The sequence below is a fragment of the Apodemus sylvaticus genome, chromosome 12 (assembly GCF_947179515.1).
Source record: "Apodemus sylvaticus chromosome 12, mApoSyl1.1, whole genome shotgun sequence".
Classification (NCBI taxonomy): Eukaryota; Metazoa; Chordata; class Mammalia; order Rodentia; family Muridae; genus Apodemus; species Apodemus sylvaticus.
The window spans coordinates 58,795,081-58,814,077 of NC_067483.1; the positions used below are offsets into that span (position 1 = coordinate 58,795,081).

General features: G+C 41.5%; 1 protein-coding gene across 1 annotated transcript in view; it reads right to left on the reverse strand.

Moving 5' to 3' along the window:
* Positions 1-18,997, reverse strand: part of Rnf2 (ring finger protein 2) — a 30,630-nt gene that overhangs the window by 9,462 nt on the left and 2,171 nt on the right. The window lies entirely within an intron of this gene.

Below are 18,997 nucleotides of genomic sequence, written 5' to 3' on the forward strand. Positions count from 1 at the left end.
ATCAGCCACATGGAAAGCATTAGGAAAATTCCTGATGGGGTGGTGGTGGTGGTGGTGGTGGTAAAGAGATGACTTAGCAGTTATGAGCACTGACTGTTCTTCCAGAGGTCCTGAGTTCAATTCCCAGCAACCACATGATGGTTCACAAGCAACTGTAATGAGATCTGATGCCTTCCTCTTTGTGTCTAAAGACAGCTGCAGTGTGTTCACATAAAATAAATAAATAAATGTAAAACAATTATTTAAAAAAAAAAAGGAAAATTCCAGACAGCTTTTGGATCATAAATCACCAATATAGGATCATTATTAGGAGAAACTTAGCTTCCAACTTCTATCTGGGGAGGGAAAAGAAGTACACTGTGTATGCCCGCAATAATTCAACTTTCCTGGGGTCTACCCAAAGAGTGGGTTTCCGCCTAGCCTGTCTCTGAGATGTCAACATGAGCCAGGCAGCTCAGGAACTCATGACAATTCCAATGGAAATACATTCCCTCTTCTGTGTCTCAGCAAAGAAACAGTGGATGAAAATAATCTCAGCTCCTTAGCTTCTCTCTGGGGCAGGAAGCAGTGATCTGAGATACCCACCCCTCCAGCTGTCCAGGGCAAACAAAGCAGGCAAGACTAGAATAGACTAGAGAGGCCTCAGAGTCTTGTGAAGACTGAAGACTGAGAAAGACAGCAGCTTAATATGATAGAGGGACATCAAGAAACTACACAAGGAAATGCATTCCAAAAAGGAAGATAAATCATCAGCAAACAGCTCTTAAATGACACATGATTTATATACCAGAAAATTAAAAATAATAAAAACAAGCTCATTAGGCTCAGGAGAATAATGCACAAACATGAAAAACTCCAAGATAAAATATCTGAACTAAAAATTTCACTAGAACTCAACAGCTGGTTAGACTAAGCAGGCAGAAGAAAAGAGTCTGTAAAATGGGGCGTTAGGAGCAAAAAGTTCACAGGACATGATGGAAAGAACCACAGTTGCATTATAGAAGCTCTCTCTCAAAGGGGAGGAAAACAGGAGCATACACTTACTTAACTGCCCTGTTAAGCACTGCTGTTCTGTCATGTCCATGACAGACTGATACACTTCTGTAACTATACGCCAGAGTAAATCCTTCTGCTTCACTTTCTCAGACATTTAAGCCACAGTACACAACTAACTAAAACGGAAAGATGGTAGCAAGGATCAGGGCCACTGTAGCAATGAAACCTGGTAAAAAAGGATTTGTTAGCATATTGGAACTGGTTTGTGGGAGAACTTTGGGAAAGTTTAGAGAAGCTGGCTGGGGTAAGTTTACAACAGTATAAGCAGAACTTCATGGGTGAATCTGGTAGGAACTCAAGTCCAACACACCCACAGAAAAGCAGAGCGCCAGGCAGGGCTCGTGCTTCCGAGTAGAGAGCGCTCATGTGACACTAGAAAGGACACTGTCTACTACAATGTCTGTGGGTTTATACTTTTAAAGGCTAAGTTTTGTGACAAACTAGCAGGGCGGTAGTGGCGCATGCCTTTAATCCCAGCACTTGGGAGGCAGAGGTAGGTGGATTTCTGAGTTTGAGGCCAGCCTGGTCTACAGAGGGAGTTCCAGGACAGCCAGGGCTACACAGAGAAACCCTGTCTCAAAAAAAAAAAAAACAAAAACAAAAACAACAAAAAAAAAAAAACCCAAAAACAAAAAAAGTGACAAACTAATTAGTTTGGCAGGGAAATTTTCAAGACACAATACCATTTAGCATCTATGATTGCTGGTCATTTTTATTTTTAGCTGAGTTTACAATGACAGAAACCAAGGTAGAGCAAAACAGTTATCTGCCCTGAGCTAGGATCAGAACAGCATAGACAAGGATGGTGTGCATGAGCCAGGCTGGCGGTGCTTACCTACAACTCCAGTACCCAGCAGGGACTGCAGATTCAGAGCCAGGGAAATGATGCAGTTGTTAGCTACTAGGCCTAGCAACCTGAGTTCATTCAATCTCTGAGAAACACAGTGAAACGAGAGGACTTCGAGAACTTGTCACAGTAGCAGAAGCATGCATAAGCACATATTAAAAAAGCTAATTTTAAACAAAGATTACTCCGGGTGGTGGTGATGCACACTTTTAATCTCAGCTCTGGGAGGGTAGAGGCAGGTGGATGGATCTCCCCATCCTAGTCTACAGATTGAGTTCTGAGTTCCAAGCCTGCCAGAGGGAGGGAGGGAGGGAGGGAGGGAGGGAGGGAGGGAGGGAGGGAGGAAGGAAGGAAGGAAGGAAGGAAGGAAGGAAGGAAGGAAGGAAGGAAGGAAGGAAGGAAGGAAGGCTCAAAGAAGGAAGAAGACTCAAAGAGAAGAGAAGAGAAGAGAAGAGAAGAGAAGAGAAGAGAAGAGAAGAGAAGAGAAGAGAAGAGAAGAGAAGAGAAGAGAAGAGAAGAGAAGAGAAGAGAAGAGAGAAATGGGAATGGCCGGGAAGGACAAATAAATTCAAAATTAGCATACTCTACACAGCAAGACCTGCAGAGGTGAAGTGGGGGTGTTGTTCAAAATTATATCATTAAAAAGGCCACCAAGCACACATTGCACTGAAATAACAGAAAAGAAAGCCTTAGGAGCACCTCAGAAGCTGACCAGAGAGTTCCCAATACAGGCTCCAGGATGCAAACATTATAAGCTTATGTGAAAGATTTTGCCCCCATGGTTCACTAGCCTAAACAATCAGAGGCCACTTTTAACCACAGTCTAAGGCAGTAGTTGTCAACCTGTGGGGTTGCAACCCCTTGGGGGGGGGGGGGGCGCGTCTAAGAATTATCCTAAGACCTAAGAATTATCCTAAGTTATCCTAAGACCACAGGAAAACAGATTTACACTACAATTCATAATAGTAGCAAAATTACAGTTAAGAAGTAGCAACAAGCTAATTTTATGGTTGGGAGCTGTGATGGTTTGTACATGCTTGGCTTGGGGAGTAGCACATTAGGAGGCGTGGCCTTGGAGTAGGTGCCGGCTTCTGAATTAGTTAAGGCTCTCTCGAGTCACAGAACTTATGGGTAGTCTCTATATAATAAGGGAATTTGTTGATGACCTACAGTCTGTAATCAACTCCTCAACAATGGTCAGCAGCAGCTGTGAATGGATCCAAGGATCTAGCAGTTGCCACAAGACAAGCAGTGAAGAGAAAGAGGTCACTATGGATGTGGACTTTAAGACCCTCATCCTAGCTACCTGGAAGTCAATATTCTGCTAGCAGCCTTCAGATGAAGGTGTAGAACTCTCAGCTCCTCCTGCACCCATGACTGCCTGGATGTTGTCATATTTCTGCCTTGATAATGGACTGAACTTCTGAACCTGTAAGCCAGCCCCAATTAAATGGTGTCCTGATAAGAGTTGTCTTTATCATGGTGTCTCTTCATAGCACTAAAATTCTAATACAGGAGTAACCAGAACATTCAGAACTGTATTAAAGGGTCGCAGCATTAGGAGGTTGAGAGACCACTTGTCTAAGGCAACCAGACAGACACCGACAAAGCTGGTGACACATCTGAGCACTGTGGAACTGCCTTGGTAGGCTTGCAGAATACAGACACTACAGGCCCCATGGATCTTCCACCAAAATTTCAAAGGCAGGCCTAGAAGGTTATGTGATCCATTTGTGGCAGAGCCAGAATCCCTACAGGCAGCCCCACAATGGACAAAGTATGGAACCCTGGGATACTGGAATTGCCCAGAAAACGGGCCAACTATCTATAGAAGAATGCTGCAGGTAGTTTAAGGAACGTCCATGCCCAAGAGTTAGACCACGTGAGACAAATGACTATATAAAGGCAGCTCTACCAAATACTGGAGAGCCCAAACCCTAACAGTACATGCCCCAGACACTGGATGTGGGTAGAAGATAATGTTGTCCTGCTGAAGAATTCCAGTCTTCCTTTAGCCAATTCTTCCTCCATAATTTCTTACCTTTCCCTTTTAGAGTGGACCTGTTTACTTTGACAATGCACATCACACAGATTTAATTGGTTGTATTTATATCTGTGTTCTTATGATAAGGAGCATTTTAGGAGAAGCATTTATTCTGGCCCACAGTTCAGGAGATCTGGTCCATCATGTAAGGGAAATAATGGCAGAGGGTTCAGCTTGTGGAAGCAAAGGTCAATTCAGCAGCTGCTTGTTACACTGCACTCATCAGGAAGCCAAGAGCTGGGGCTGAAAGCAGGGCTGGGCTAGAACGCTCAGGCCTGTACCCAGGTGTACACGCAACAGGAAACATGAGTACACAATACACCAAGTTGAAGTTACTCCTTAACTGATCATGTAAAACCAAAAATGTAAACATATTTTTGATCATCCTAAAAGGCTCATGTGCCTATATAGGCTTGGTCCCCAACTTGTGGATTCAAACACCTAAAGTGATTGGGTTGAGAGGCTCCTGATCCAGTCGATCGGTTAATGTCCCGATGACTTATCTGATAATATTTCTAGAAGATGGTGGAGAGCAGGAGTTGACGCTCGAATGTAGAAAGCTGGTCATTAGGAATGTACCTTGAAAGACTGTATCACCTGCGCCCAGCTCCTAATGCTTCCCTCTGCTCCAAGACCGTTATGAAATAATTACCTCTTGCCAGGTGATGGCGGCAGCGGCGGTGGAGATACACCCCTTTAATCCCAGCACACCAGAGACAGAGGCAGGCAGATCTGAGTTCAAGGATATATAAGGAGACTCTTGAAAACCAACCAAACAACCAAACAACCAAACAAACAAAAAGTATTTCTAGTCCACACTCTCCACCATGATGTTCTGTCCCAGAAGCCAAGTGACCCTGGGCCTCTGAAATCAGAAGCCAAAATAAATACTGAGTTGTTTCTGTTTTTCTCTTTCTCTTTTCTAAGTAACTGATAAACAGCTGACTAAAACAGCATCTCTCAGCCAGTAGTGGCACACACCTTTGCTGCCTGCACTGAGACAGAGGCAGGTAGATCCCCTTGAGTTCCAGAGGAGCTAAGGCTGCTGTGCAGGGAAACCCTGTCTTTAAACTCTCCTAGCAGCACCTCTCGGGCTGCTTAAGTTGACAACATTAGCCATCAATTCTTCCCTCTGGATATCAAGAAACTCACCCTAAGCGATTACTGGAAAACAGGTAGAATGCAAAATAAAGTACTTTATACTCAGGAGATAGTGGGGACAGGATTCTTTTCCTACTGTACTGGAAAAACTAGCCATTGACAAAAACCTCCCTCTTCTATGATTTCACTGAAATGCATTACCTAAATAAGCAAAAGCAATAACCTAGGAATTAGGTAAGAGCACAAGCAATTTGCTGTAGGGTGGTGGGAGCTTGTGAACCATACAAGGCAGAGGACCTCTTTGACAAATACACTGGGATTGGTGATAACAGGCTGGGGTTCCTTAGCCTGACAGCTCCAAAACCACTGACATCATCGCTGTTACCAAAATGACAAGAGTTGATATGCCCTGCCTTAACTATTCTAGAAACTGTATAAAGACATCCCTGGCCTGGCGGTGGTGGCGCACACCTTTAATCCCAGCACTTGGGAGGCAGAGGGAGGTGGATCTCTGAGTTTGAGGCCAGCCTGGTCTACAAAGTGAGTTTCAGGACAGCCAGAGCTATACAGAGAAACCCTGTCCCAAACTGCGCCCCCCCCCAAAGACATTCCTAAGGTTTTTTTAATCTAAGAAATATTTTATCAAATGAGGAAACTGGGTATCAAAAAGGATAAGAAGCTCAGAAAAAAAGCAAGATTTAATAATAAACAGAAATTACTTTATGTTTTGCATACCAAAGATTTCTAAGGGGAAAAAAAATCTATCCTTAACAATAACAACTCTCTAGAGATGAAATTCTGGACTACACACATTTAAGGGGTTATAATTCCTAAGCCTTGACTTAATTTTCTTGCCTAAAAATGTTCATTACATTCTAAAGATTAAGAACTCATTCTGTTTCCAATGAGAATCTGTTTACACTAGAGATCAAAGCTATTTGCCCTTTTACTAGGGAAGGAAATGGACCTGGTTCCTTGTCTATCAAAATGTCACAGCACTGCTCTGGGTGAAGACTTGGGACAAAGGGGGCTGAGCACTGCTGAAATAATTAACACGCTTCTACTCCAGAAGTCTTGTATCTACTTTCAAAGCTTTATATATATATATATATATATAAAGTTTGTCATCCCATAATACAGAATGTGGTTCCTACTGTCCTTTAATTCAGACATTAAAAGCAATTAACATATTTTTGAAAATACTATGTCTTTCAGAACAAATGTATATTAAATAGCTGAGTATAGATAGAATTCTATAGGTCTAAGGACTCAGGAGCCTGAGAGGTAGGAGGATTTTGAGTACAAAGCTGACTTGGGCTACAAAGTTCAAAGCAGCCTGAGTAAATTAATGAGAAGGCCCCAGTATAGAGGAGGGTCGGGAAGAGCTCCACAGTGTAGAGGAGGGTCGGGAAGAGCTCCACAGTGTAGAGGAGGGTCGGGAAGAGCTCCACAGTGTAGAGGAGGGTCGGGAAGAGCTCCACAGTGTAGAGGAGGGTCGGGAAGAGCTCCACAGTGTAGAGGAGGGTCGGGAAGAGCTCCACAGTGTAGAGGAGGGTCGGGAAGAGCTCCACAGTGTAGAGGAGGGTCGGGAAGAGCTCCACAGTGTAGAGGAGGGTTGGGAAGAGCTCCACAGCAGAACTGGCCCCGCATGCATGGGGTCCTGGGGTGGATCCTAAGCTCAGCTTGGGGGTAGGAGACACAGACACAACACATTAGCTACAAAAATATCTTAAAACCTACAAGTTTCGTGTTTTCCCTTAGAACAGAGGCTCTCTCTCTCTTTTGGCTTTGGTTTTTTTGAGACAGGGTTTCTCTGTGTAGCCCTGGCTGTCCTGAAACTCACTCTGTAGACCAGGCTGTCCTCGAACTCAGAAATCCGCCTGCCTCTGCCTCCCAGAGGGCTGATATTACAGGCGTGCGCCCCGGCCAGAGGCTCTCAACCTGTGGGTCATGACCCCATTTACAGTCCACAGGAGTTACTAAGACCATCAGAAAACACAAATATTTACATTATGTTTAATAACAGTAGCAATACAGTTATGAAATAGCAATGAAAATGATCATATGGTTGGATGTCACTACAATATGAGGAGCTGTATAAAGGGTCGCAGCACTAGAAAGATTGAGAACTAAGTATTTCACTCCATGTTCTCATATTAAAAACTATTTAGTGAAAAGTTAGGTTTGTATTTATTCAATTACATTATGAGTTAATCTTGTGGCTAGTTGAGGAACCTAGCCACTAATACCATTTGTCTACATGATCATTTTTTTAAAATGTATTTATTTTATATATGTGAGTACACTGTCACTGTCTTCAGACACACCAGAAGAGGGCATCAGATCCCATTACAGATGGTTGTGAGCCGCCATGTGGGTGCTGGGAATTGAACTCAGAACCTCTGGTAGAGCTGTCAGTGCTCTTAACCACTGAGCTCTTTACATATTCATTTTATAATACAAACAAAAAAATATACAGGCTCCATATAATGGCATTTATATCCTATCACAAGTCAAATTTTTACACTGAGGTTGTATAAAAGCCTCAGTTAAATCTACAGAAGTAGATGTCCAAGAGCACAATTCATTTGAAAACAAAACAAAACAAAAACCAAAAACCAAAACTAGGCGGTGGTGGCACACACCTTTAATCCCAGCACTCGGGAGGCAAAGGCAGGAGGATTTCTGAGTTCGAGGCCAGCCTGGTCTACAGAGTAAGTTCCAGGGTAGCCAGGGCTACACAGAGAAACCCTGTCTCCAAAACAAAACAAAACAAAACAAAAAAACTAGAATTTCCTGCTCAGCTCTTCAAGGACTCTAGAATCCTGCCAGGGCCGGACACCTGGTCTCAAGATCTCACAATGAAAATGAATGTACTAAACCCTCTAACATGTACTATGCCCGCTAACATGTAAAATATCAGGAAAAATGATTCTTAACCCTTTCCTAACTCATCAAGACTTCACATTAAACCTCCTTCAAAAACAGTAATTCATTTTTGAAAAAAAAAAAGATACTCTATATATAACCTTTGGTGATGTGACTTGTGTGGTTTGTAAAAATACCACTGAGGGGCTCAGGACATGGCTCACTTGGCAAAAATGCTTAATATTCATGAAACCTAGGGTTCAATTACCCAGACTATATAAATCAAACCTGTGGACCCACACCGGTACCCCCAGATCTAAGGAAAGAGGATCAGAACAAGGTCACCCTTGAGCTCCACGGGAAACTGTAAGGCTTGCCTGGGCTTTATCACTCTGTCCATAAAGATTGAAAAAAAAAAAAAAAAAAGCTGGTGGGCTGTCTCCTGCTGCTTATTGGAGCCATACTCTATAACAAAAGTATCACAGCAGATTCATCCATCTTCTATGGTAACAGCCACATGTGGCTTAATACTAAATGTAATTCTTAGAAAGTAAAAAAGGCACAGAAATGCATTCAAGACGGTTACAGCTCACATTTCATGTTTGAGATTCTTTCTAATTGAAGCACTTGGTTCTTAGGACTATTCCTTCAAGTCCCAACTCAGTCTTTGAATTAGGATAATATAAAGGCTCAGTACACTACTGCCCAGCAGAATGAACACTGGGCTAACAGCACAGGAACCCAGATGGCCTTCATTTTTTAGCTAAATTCTGAGTAAGCCAGTCTGAAGTAGGACCTCGACACTAGTAAGATACATAAATAAGATACTGTCAGGCGAAAACTCAGTACTTAAGAGCCTCAAGTACTTATTTCTACAACAAGGTCAAAGAAATTATATTAAATTATATAAAATTGCTAAGGTGCAGGCAAGAGGCAACATGAGAATACACAGACAGAAGGGAGTTTCTAAAGTGAATCAAGTATTTGTGTGTGTGTATGAACAAAGTACTTTTAAAACAGAAAAACTGTAGCTTATTCTGAGCTAACTTCTCAGGAGTTCTGTGTCTGTGTATGTTTACCAGGTGCTTTAATTATATAAATTGTGAAATCTATTTACAGCATCTGAAATAAAACCACAGCCTAGTAAGAAAGCAGTAAATCACATATCCTTTAAAATGGAAGGAATCTGGGTATGTAAGATTATTAGAAATGTCATTTAGCCAGGCAGTAGTGGCGCACGCCTTTGATCCCAGCATTGGGAGGCAGAGGCAAGTGGATTTCTGAGTTCGAGGGCAGCCTGGTCTACAGAGTGAGTTCCAGGACACCCAGGACTACACACAGAAACCCTGTCTTAAAAAAACAAAACAAAACAAAAAACAAAAGAAAGAAATGCTCATTTATACTTTGAAGAATAACTGCTATATTAGTATTTTCAGTATTCTCTAGCTTTCGAAAGGCAATACTGCATGCACATTTATTGCTTCAAAATAACATGATTTATTTTCTCACAAGTCTGAAAGTTCTGCTTCAGTTCTACAAACCAAGGTGTTGGCAGGACTATTGTTTCTCACTTTACAACACTGCCATCTACAAAATTCACACTGGAGAACTGCAGAATTGAGTTCTAAACTTTTCATCTGTTGAAATCTATGATTTTGATTTGTATGCCCACATTCATATCTATCTTGGGTTGCACAAAGCACATGGTGGGAGGAGGGCACTATGGTAGTATCTGTTACTTATTGCAACTTTGGACAAATGCAGTCCTTGTGTGTAGCCACATATTTCAATCTTGATTTTTGAAGTCACATTGACTCCTCTTCCCATCTATTGGTGGCCCGCTCTTCTGAGAGCACGTGCTGATATTTCAGGCCCACCTGAGTAACCCGGTATAATCTCCCCATTTCAAAATTATTAACTTAATTACACATGCAAAGGTCCTCTTTCTAAGATATTTTATACCTTCAGAGATTTTAATGCATGTATATTTCAGAGACGATTTTTTTCAGCCATCACACCTGTCAAAAGTAACACACCAAAGATATAATTCCCTACAAATAGCACTTAAAGCAGTGCGGCATATTAGTTTTCTAGTGTTGTACCATGAAACAGATACCAGGAATTATCATTTCTACATTATACCATTTCCCTTTATTAGTTTAGGATATGCTCACTTAAGCCACTACAAAACAAAACGCTTTCTCTATTTTTAACAAGACAATCATCATTTTTATTCCATAGTTAGTATGCTTTCTGAATAGAGCAAAATTAACGGTCACTTTAAATCCATTCTCCCATCTCTAAATCTTTCCCTCACCTCGTGCATTATATTATGTCACATGTAAATGAGCAAACAATTTCTTCCTTTATTGAAACAATGCTTGCTTACAGGAGAGGTGTTAGATTTTAGAAATGTACTCAAACCAGGGGAGAATAAGAAATTTAGAGTAGGCAACACAAACTGCTACCTTTAACCTGCGGACAGAACCTTTCACCTCATACACACCACTTTTAGCACCATAATCTAGAGCTATGTCTATAAACCAGGCAGCAGTCTCTGTAAGCTCCCGGAGACACAAAGAAGGTACTCCTTTTCAACTGAAAAGCTTAACTGCACAAAACATCTGGAACACTCACCTAAATTACTGTGTTAGCTAGTATCATCAATTTTTAACTGAATTATTTCTTTTGTGTATTATAGAGCACGGAGAAGAAACTATTCAGATTGACTTTCTGAATCTTCATTATCCAGTATTAATTTTCTGAATACCAGACGACCCTTTAATGTTTTTTAGACTCTCCACAATTAAGTTAGTTGTTACAAGGAAAGTATTTTAAAAACATAACATACATAGTACTACTCTGCACACAGCACCCTACCATAGTCCTGCCAACCGTCTCCCATCTCTAATGCTAAACCTATGCTAGACACAAAGATACTTTATTGGCAGCTCCGTCTGTCTACATGGTTTCAGGATACAGCTATCAAGGTCCTGCAGTGGTCAGTCCTAGTGATCTCAGTTGCAGTCTGATTTTCTTCCCATTCCTTTGCCTAACAATCTTAAGTTAGCAGATACACAGTAAAAACACTGACTAAACATTACTAGAGGCTTTCACTGTGACAGGAGACGACAATCTCCAACAGTCTACTTACCAGCTGATGGACAGAACAAACCCAAAATATACTTTCACACAACTTGATAATCATTATGAGGGCACAAAGACACAGTCAAATTAAAAAAAAAAAAAAAAAAGCAGACAAGGTTCTCTAGAGGAAAGGATTCCTGCTTGGGTTAGGGTAACTAAGAAAGTAATTGAGGAGAGAAGCCCAGGACAGGGATAAGCAAGAGCAGCCCTCAGCGAGGTGAGTTCCAGGGCACTCACTACGAGCTGAGTCACGGCTGCATCACGGCCCCGTCTGACTGTGCGCTGCTGCCACCTCAGTGCTAGGGAGGCCACAGTTACCTCAGAGACAGAAAAAAGGGACAAAGAAAAGCAGGGCAGGGAGAATAGCAGGTAGGCAAAAGCTAATAACAACTATGGTTCCTTCTTCCCCAAACCTTTTCCTCAAAAAGCAGTAAAGACCTCTCTAGTTTTCTGCCTCTATTTATTATTCAGCTTTGTAAAACATTGCTGCCACAAGGTGGAGACAATCTGGTAACAGGAATATTGGTCACTGAAAAAGGAGCAAGAGCAAGCTTTCTATGCTAGTGGAAGCCCAGCTTCTAAGTTTTAGGGTGAACTAAGGCTAATCACTTTAGCTGAAGATCCAGTTTCCTTATAGATTTACATTTAAAGGCATTCTTTAATGTCCTAAGGAACAGAATTTGCCTCACCCCCCCCCCAGCTAAGATATCTACCTTTAACAAATTTCTTTCAACCTGACTACCCTAACCATTACCTGCCATTTTTTCTTTCAAAAGCAAGCCAAAAGGCAGCAAATAACACAATCTATGCACATGTGACAGGCATAGTAACTCACACCCTGGAATCCAAGTGCAAGGAGGTAGGACCAGGAGGATCAGGAGTTCAGGAGCAGCTTTAGCCACATGTGGTGTTCATGGTCAACCCGGCTAAGTAAAATATGGATCCATACAGCATTAAGTAATAACCAAGGCTTTCTTGCATTTTCACCTTAAAGAAAATAATTATCCTATCCTTTTCCATGTTCATCTACACTTACATTTAAAGCAGTGAGTTAGCCATAGGTTTTACCTGAAGTGGTATCCTTAGTGCTACAGACCTTATAGGGTTTTTGTGCCTGTGCAATTTTAAGGGGTTTTGCCTAATTTGACCAGAACCATCCAATTTTGTTTAATTAATTCACTTGTCTATCCTTCTGCCAAGTCACATTCTTTACCCTGATACTTTACCTCCTAGTTCTTATCTGCCAGTAAGACTTTGTTATCTCTTCCAAATCAAAGCAAGCTATGGATCCAGTTCAGCACACCATGTCATAGCAAAAGTTGGCATTCCAAAGCTGTGATTTCTTGGGAAGAGAAAAGTGCATTAAGGGGCTAGGGATATAGCTCAGTTGGTAGACTACTTGCCCAGCACACACAAAGCCCTGACTTCAATCCCCAGAACTGCATAAAGTTGGGAGTAGCAATACCAGTAACCATAGGTAGGAGATAGCCAGATCCACCAAGCAAAAATATAACAAGGAAAAAAATACTGTTTCTGGAGATAGTATAGATTGTTGAAATTTATTTGTTTGTTTGTTTGTTTGTTTACTTACTTACTTATTTAGGTTTTTTGATTTGGTTGTTTTTTTTTTCCGGGACAGGGTTTCTCTGTGTAGCCCTGGCTGTCCTGGAACTCACTCTGTAGACTAGGCTGGCCTCAAACTCAGAGATCTGCCTGCCTCTGCCTCCCAGAGTGCTGGGATTACAGGCGTGTGCCACCACTGCCCAGCTGAAAAATTGTATTTATAATAACAGATTAACCTAATCCAGGCATAGGTGGTGCACACTACTGGGAGATGGTTATGTATATTAAGATGCTGATCACTGTGTCCAGAGATCTGGCTGCAGTCAGAATGTTGGCATTGCCAAGTATCTCCTGTATCAAAGTTGTATAAAGATTGTTCTCCACAACCTCTGATTAGTTAATAAAGACAATAGGCAGGAGAGAAGGCGGAACTTCCGATCCCAATGAGAGGGTCTCTGGGAAGGACCAGAGTGAGGGAGATTCACCACTGACGATTGGCCATGAGCAAGTCACCAGGGGAGATGAGGACAGATGAGGCAGGAACAGTCAGGACAAGACTAAGGTGGCAAGTAATGGGGCAAGTGGCTGGGTAACAGGCAGCCTAATCAGGTTAGACTGTGGTTAGAAAAGATAAATATCTGCCCAGCTATAGTGCTGAAGCTTATAATAAATATAAAGTCTCCATATCTTCATTTGGGAACAAGAACAGTGGAAAAGACCCTGAATTTACTTTTTTTTTTTTTTTTTTTTGTCGTGACAGGGTTTTCTCTGTGTAGCCCTAGCTAGCTATCCTGGAACTCATTCTGTAGGCCAGGCTGACCTCGAACTCAGAAATCCACCTGCCTCCCAAGTGCTAGGACTAACAATAATAGAGTAACCAAGAAGTTATTTCAATTTTAAAAACTAAGAGGAAAAACCCCTTTTGGAAAGCAGCTAATAACTAAAATTTACTGATTAAAAAAAAAAAACACATCATATTCTTTCAGATCATAATCCAGTCTAGGGAATAATGAATGCCCTTAGGAGTTTGAGTCAAGAGAATTTAAAATTTTGAAGCTAGCATGAGCTACAGTCAGTTGTTATAGGTAATATTTAACAATGCTTACCACTTTTTACAAAATCCTATTAATTCCAAAAGTCTCTAGAAGTAAATACTATTCTTGCTTTCATTTAATAAATTTAGCTTAATAAATAATGAAATATTTAATAAGGAACCTGAAGCATGTAAAAGACTCATCTCACCAGAAAAATTAGAAGGTAAAATGATGTGGAAATAAAGCTTTTAAATGAAGAAGCTCCATTAGTGTGTACGTGCGTATACCAAATTTATTTTTATACATTTGTGATGCCTACTAAAGCAAAGTTCTGTATAATCCAGTAGGCATGTGCTGGTGTGTACTGGTGGTACTGCTGCAGGGAACAGAACAAACTGGGCAAGCGACTTGCATCCTTGGCTTACTTCAGTTTTTTGGTTCAGGATCTTACTAGGTCAGGCCTTAGGTCTTAAGTGTCATTACAAATCTTCCATTGGGTCAACTGGGCGGGCATACAGACACATGAACACAAACATACTCAGATCCGCCAAGATCTGTTTGTAATTGGAGGAAGACCAAGTTCTCCCCTCGCCATTTTTTTGTAAGTGCCAACTGGTGATTGAGCCTAAGGCATCATCCTGCAAAGAAGGCTAGCATTACCCTAGAGTTATATACAATCCTAACCCTACAAATCAAGTCTCTTACCTCCAACTGAAATTCCTATTACATACACTACCCTTTCTGTGATATATAGTAAGCCTTCTAGAAGACATCTGGCTGAGTTCCAAGACAGCCCTCATCCACTGAATTAAATTCTACAGAGAAAATAGTGTAAATAATGAGAGCTCAATGCAATTACTGGCATGGAGACATATATCCTTAAGAAGTAAATAATTGACTTCTAAATCAATGTTGTCTGATGGAGAAAACAGGCAGAATGTCAAAGCAGAGCACTCTATAGAAGCTATACATTTCACAATAGCTAACTGGGTAACAGTCATCAATACAATAAGGGAAGAAAGGAGAGATGATTAAATATGTCAAAAACAAAGGAGGAATTTTTTTTTCTCTTCCAGAAATAACATTAATTAAGAAAAAGGTAAGAGCCTAGACAGCAGCCAGGGAAAGATGAAGAGCAGGGAACTGAAGGCTCTGACAGAGGCGGGGAAGGGAAGTCTTAGTTCTACTCAAGGGGCCGGCCACTGACAGTTTGATCATGCTCCAGTGAGTATATAGATAACACGAAGTGGACTTTTTTAAAATCTTGGTTTTTTTGCTTTCTTTGGGGAAGGTCACAAGGGGGAGCAGACATGGAGGAACTGGGAAGTGACTGTGACTGGTATATGAAAGGAAACCCCCAGAGAATCAATAAAAATGTTACCTTGAAAAAAATAATCGCTACTGGTTCTGAAATACAGCTAATCAGACATCTAAAGCCGCTTTCTATAATACGCTGGTGCTGTAACTACTCAATTAACTAATGTGAACTGTTACCTGCAGAAAACCTAACTTCCCAACTATCTTTGAATGACCTTGGAAGGAAGAAACATAAAGTACCCAAACATCTGTATACATAGTACTCGATTTCAGTACAACGAAAGAGTTTTTATAATTTGGATGAATGAAGGCACAAAAATACTTAACAATAATGTGATAAAATTGAGATAGCTCATAAAAACAGCTTTCATAGGAAATGATGGATAGAGAAAATAAAAGCGACTTCAATCAGAACCTAAGATAAAATAATACTAGTTATTAAGCTTAGCTCAGCAGACAAACATCAGGTTGGCTGATATGTTCTTTGGGCTTCCAAAACACACCATTCATCTGTTACGCATTTATCGCACTGTACATACAGTAGTCTGTGTCATGCCCACTGAAACACACCATTCATCTGTATAGTGCATTTTTCCGCACTGTACATACAGTAGTCTGTGTCACGCCCACTGAAACGGAACTTCTTTACCAGGCCCTTTAATGTATTTTTCTAATTCTATTTCCTAGCAAAATGGTCTGGCACACAGATAAAGATGAATATTTTTTGAAAAGGGAATGGCATGGTTTCCTATTAAAAGTATTTTAATCAAGTATCATTTGTGCAGGTCTTTTATTCACTGTCTCAATTCTAACACCACCCTCCTAAAATATAGTCTATGATGACAGAATAAAATTATTCACCGGTATCTTATGATTCCTGTCAGGGGGGTTTGTTAGGTAGTAAAATGGAGATTGGCAAACAGGAAAATGGGCCTTCTAGGTTGCTGTTAAGTTGAAACTCTTAAGTCAGATCCTGGCAGTAAGAGGGGGCAGTAACTGGCTCTAGTCACCAGCTTCTTTGGGTATTTCCAGAACCAGCCATCACACGTTCTATAAACTAGCAGCTGACCTCTCTCTATACCTGCTGCATGGGCCCTCTTCTTAGAACTCAGAACTACTGCTACCATTTCCTCTTGGCCTTTATGTCCATCTAACCAATTTCCTAATGACTCCTGCATGAGAGATGAGGACATCAGATCCCATCAGAAGATGGCTGTGAGCCACCATGTAGTAGATGAGAATTGAACTCAGGACTTCTGAAACGGTCTTAACCTCTGAGTCATCTCTCTAGCCCTGAAGTTTGTTTTCTGTACTGGGACTTAATACATTGCTCAACAGTCTGTGTACCACAAGCATGCAGTGCCTGCAAAAGCCAGAAGAGAGCACCAGATCTGCTAGGTTGGAGCTATACCTTGGTGTGAGCCACCTGTGGGTCTGGGAATCACACTGAAACTGAAGCTCTCTGTCTCCCCAGTCCTCTAGACCTAGTAAATCTGACTGTTCTCTTCAGAGTGTCTTGCTGCTTCAATAAATGAGGTTATGAGGTTATTTTATAAAGTCCATTTTACAAAAGCTGACTTGAAATCTGTTGAGGTGATGCACAGAAGCCACTTGTTTTCATGATCCAAGCTCAATTTTTTTTTTTTTTTTTTTTTTTTGCTGCTGTTCAAACTGGCCCAGAAATGCCCTATCACCTAATCTAGAGTTCAAGGAAAGAAATAGACATCTGCTCAACACTAACACAGACCTGAACTCGCTGGTTATTACAAAGTGATTTCCTTCAGGGCTGGAGACTAAGGCCTGGGCCCTGCACACTAAACTGTTCTCTCAACATCTTTACATCTTACATACTGACTCTGAGTTCTAACTGCTTCATAAAAAAATGACCCACTGGGCTGGGCACAGTAACACAAGCCTTTATTCCCCAAAGTCAGGAGACAAAGGCAACTGGATCTCTAGGAGTTGCAGGCAAGCCAGGACTACGGAGTGAGGTCCTGTCTCAAATAAATAAATCACTCTGATAGACACATAAGCAACACATCTGCTGAAAGTAACCAATAGAAATTCTTAAGACTTTTAAAATCTGCCTGTTACTTTACTTACTCAGCATGCCTTCACTAGACATTTCAATCTGAAGTTAACTTTTAAAGTAACTTTTCACTATTAGGTTAGTAAATTAAAATGATAGCAAATGGCAGCTACACAGAAGCAATTCCATCTCAGTGTGAGGGCAGCGGGCATGGGACTTGCTGGCAGCATACTGCAGCCCAGCTCCAACAGGACACACTACCAGACTCACCCCAACAAGTCCACTTACGCTGCTAAACGCCCACAAAGCTTTAAAAAAGAATTGAGAACGAGGCCAACTCTTTTGGAGTTTTTCTACTCAGGCCAAAGCTGGTAATGGGCCACCCACCTTCTTAGCATCCACAGTCAGGTACTCACTACCTAGCTAGCTCCTGATACAGGAAAGCTAGTTTCTTGTTTTGTTTTTAGTTTATTTTCTGTGCATAGGTATTTTGCCCACATGTCTGTCTGTATAAGGGTGTGGGATCCTGCAGTTACAGTTGTGAGCTGCCATGTATGTGCTGGGAATTGAACTCAGGACCTCTGGAAGAGCAGTCAACGTGTTTAACCACCATGCCATCTCTCCAGCGCACTAATTAAACATCACAGGTCTCATTACAAATTCAAAGTATTTATGTGAAATCACAACCTATACTTCAACTCCACACACCCACATAGGAAATACCAAAGACCCACAGAATCCAGGTCCACACTGTTTCAACCTTTGGGGGTGGGGGGTGGGGGTGGAGGAGACTGGGTCTCTACATAGTTCCAGGCTGGCCTAGAACTCAGAGGCTGCCTCTGCCTGTCAAGTGCTGGAATTAAAGGCATGTACCACCACATCCAACTGAGTGTTCACCCTTTTGACACTGTGACAAGACACTGTCATCTACAAACATGCTGCTGGGTGCCATTCTTAGCTACCCTGGAACCTATGTGGCCCAGGCTGGAGGTTGGGTCTCCTGAAATCAGAAACCTAAGATCAGCAACAGACTAATGAATTCCACACGGCTCAGTCTACATTTCTATGTACCCCACCTGGGCACCGTCTTGAATGATCCACAGAGAAAGCAAAACAAAAATAAACAACAAAGTCCACTACATTTCCAGTATTTTGCATGTCTGTGGTATCTGTTATATTATTTGTTCTAATTTAAAGCTTTCTGTGCCGAACACTAGAGGACTGCTATCTTATTTTTCAAATACAAAGACTCAAAGTTTCCTTTCAGAGGTTTGGGTTTTGCATTATTGTCTATGCTTGTTTGAGACAGTCTCATACAGACCACACTGCTGTTTATATAGCCCAGGAATGCCTTTCTCTACTCCTGAAGGCTAAATTAGAGCTATGAGTCTAAAGCCTCCAATGTATTAGTCTTCTGTGTGTGTGTTTTCAAGACAAGGTTTCTCTGTGTATCCCTGGCTGTCCTGGACTCACTCTGTAGACCAGGCTGGCCTCAAACTCAGAAATCCACCTGCCTCTGCCTCCCAAGTGCTGGGATTACAGGCCCGTGCCACCACTACCCACCGCTACCCAAGTTTCATACTGAGTTTAACACTGAGTAGCCCAGGCTGGCCTCTGTCTATGTAGCCCACTCATCCTGCATTTGCCTCCCAGAGTGCTGGAAGTGCAGCCACCGTCCAGCTATTAGTCTTCATCTGTCACTAATGTCGTGTCCATTCCACATGAGGGATTTAGAGAAATAAGTAAACTTGGAAGAAGTAAAAACCCATATTTGGTGTAATACCTAACAACTGGAATGTTAATATATAAGCCAGTTATTTTACTAAATAGTTACCATCGAGTCTTTAATAAAGGATATTACTGATTGTCGCAAGTAGAGATTTTAGCAGGCAAAGAGGTATATCCAGGAGTAATACTGCTGCTGTTTAAGTTCTTCATAAATCAAAGGTTAAAAGTTAAACAAAATAATAATCACCAGGCAGTGGTGGCGC